We start from the raw sequence: 2,409 nt of genomic DNA, 5'->3' as shown, positions 1-2,409 counted from the left end.
TCAAGTTGACCATTCAAATGAAATAGCCGCCGAAATGAAGTCTTTGTCTCAAAGGTTTGATCAATTTTTGATTAACCAAAACTCGGCGAACCAAGTATCTTCCTTCCCTAACCATTCTCATCGTGTATCAAATGAAACATGTATGAATTGTTCTAGTGTTCTTCATTCTACTTCTCATTGTCCTCACGGACAAGTGCAAAATGAACCTAATGAACAAGTCAATGTAACTTTTGTGAACCAAGGGAACAATCCTTATGGTACTCACTATAATCCAAGTTGAAGGAATCATCCGAATTTCTCTTGGAAAAACCAAAGAGAGGGCTTAAACCCTTCCCAAGGCAATTTTCAAGGGAAGTACATTCCACCTCCACTTCAAAACCAAGGATCCCATGGTTATAGACCTTATCAATCACAAGGGAATCAATTTGCTAATTCTCATTTTCCCAACCAATCTTATTCCCAAGGAAATACTAGAAGTCCCGCCTTTGAAGAAAAGTTTTGAATGTTTTGGGCACTTTAGAGGCTAATACACAATTGCTTCATTCTCACTCTTAATCTATTGCGAAGCTAGATTTCCAAGTAGGGCAAATAACAAGCACTCTCAATGCAAGAGAGAAGGGAAAGATGCCTATTAATGCCCCACCTAATACACAATGTGTTGTGGAAACCCATTCCTCATCGAAAGGCCACACCATTGAATATGTTATGCGGTGACTACCTTGCGGAGTGGTAGGATTGTGGACAATCAAGTTGAAATGTCCAATGAAGAGAGTGAACTGGTACAATCTCAAGTTGTCACCCATCCCGTTTCACATCCCATTCCTCCTTCATTGCATATACATGATCTTGTGAATAGGAAAGTCCTGAAAAATGTGTTTGAAAAAGAAGTTTTGAAAAATGATGTTGAAAAAGTTTTGCTAAAAAATGATTTGAAACAAAGTGATTTGAAAACTTCTTGTGTTGAAGAGAGCTCAAAAGAAAATTCTGAAAAAGTGTTTGAACCAAAAGTTCCATTTCCGGATGCCTTAAAAGGATCCATTTCAAAAGACAAGTAAAAGGCAAAAACCAACGAAATTATGGAAATGTTTAGGCAAGTAAAAGTTAATCTTCTACTTTTGGATGCAATCAAGCAAATTCCGACTTATGCCAAATTCTTGAAAGACTTGTGCACCCAAAAGCGGAAGAACAAGAGCCAAACACCAAGAAAAGTGGTTTTGACCAAGCAAGTAAGCTCAATTTTGCAACATAACACTTTGCCAAAGTTTAAGGACCCCGGTTCACCCACTACATCATGCATTATTGATGATCATATCATTAATCGGGTGCTTCTTGACTTAGGAGCAAGTGTTAACCTTCTTCCATACTCGGTTTATGTCAAATTGGGCCTAAGTGAATTAAAACTGATGTCGATAGTTTTGCAACTTGCCGACCGATCTATCAAGAAGCCTAGGGGTGTCATTGAGGATGTTTTGATTAAAATTGATAAATTCTTCTTCTCGGTTGATTTCGTTGTCATAGACACGGAACCGGTCCCCAATCCTAAGAGCCAAATTCCCGTTATCCTTGGCCGTCCTTTCTTGGCAACCACTAATACCAACATCAATTGTAGGACGGGGATAATGAAGATCTCATTTGGCCACATGAAGTGAAGTTGAATATCTTTAATCCCACACCCAATTCATTTGACAAATATGAAGGAGAGGTTAATGTTGTAGATAAATATTATGATTTTCAATGTCAAGGAAGTGAGCTTTTGTGTAAGACCAAAACTTCCAAAGGATCATCTTCAACCTTGCATTCTCAAAGTCTTGTTTCAAATTCTTGCTTTGAAAGGGCATGGAAGCCAAAGGTTGTGATTGCATAGACAAGGGATCAAAAGTTTCTTTTGAGCTTAATCCAACAAGTTCTTCAAAGAATTATTTGTTGGGTGGAGTTCAAAGCATCTATCACCCCAATAAGGAGGGGATGCATTACAAGATCTTTGATCATAGCTAAAAGAGCCCAACGTCTTGCTAGAGACGTTAAAGACTAGCAAAAACATTTCGTAGGGTGTCAAAACCCTATTCCTCCCCCATTTCTATCTTAAATTTCATTTCTTGCAAAGTCTAGATAATTGTTTTTAGTTCATATACATTGATAGGAACTTTGATTAGGATTGCATGAAATTTTGTGTTGTGATTGAGCATTTTGCATAAGTTCGATCGATCTCAAATGAGAGTTCAATCAATCGAACTTCCACTTGCATCCAACACTTAGAAAAATTTTCTACCTGCATCCACCTACATCCAAATCACCCCTCTGTCCCATCGTTCGAACTTATTCTCAGATCGATCGAACTTCCACCATGATCCAACACTTAGAAAAAAATTTAACCTACATCTACCTGCATCCAAATCACCTCTCTGTATT

The sequence above is a fragment of the Cornus florida genome, unplaced genomic scaffold, assembly GCF_030987335.1.
Source record: "Cornus florida cultivar Cherokee Brave unplaced genomic scaffold, ASM3098733v1 CherokeeBrave_3.0.0_Hap2_Chr07, whole genome shotgun sequence".
NCBI classification, from domain to species: Eukaryota; Viridiplantae; Streptophyta; class Magnoliopsida; order Cornales; family Cornaceae; genus Cornus; species Cornus florida.
This window is presented reverse-complemented; position numbering follows the sequence as displayed.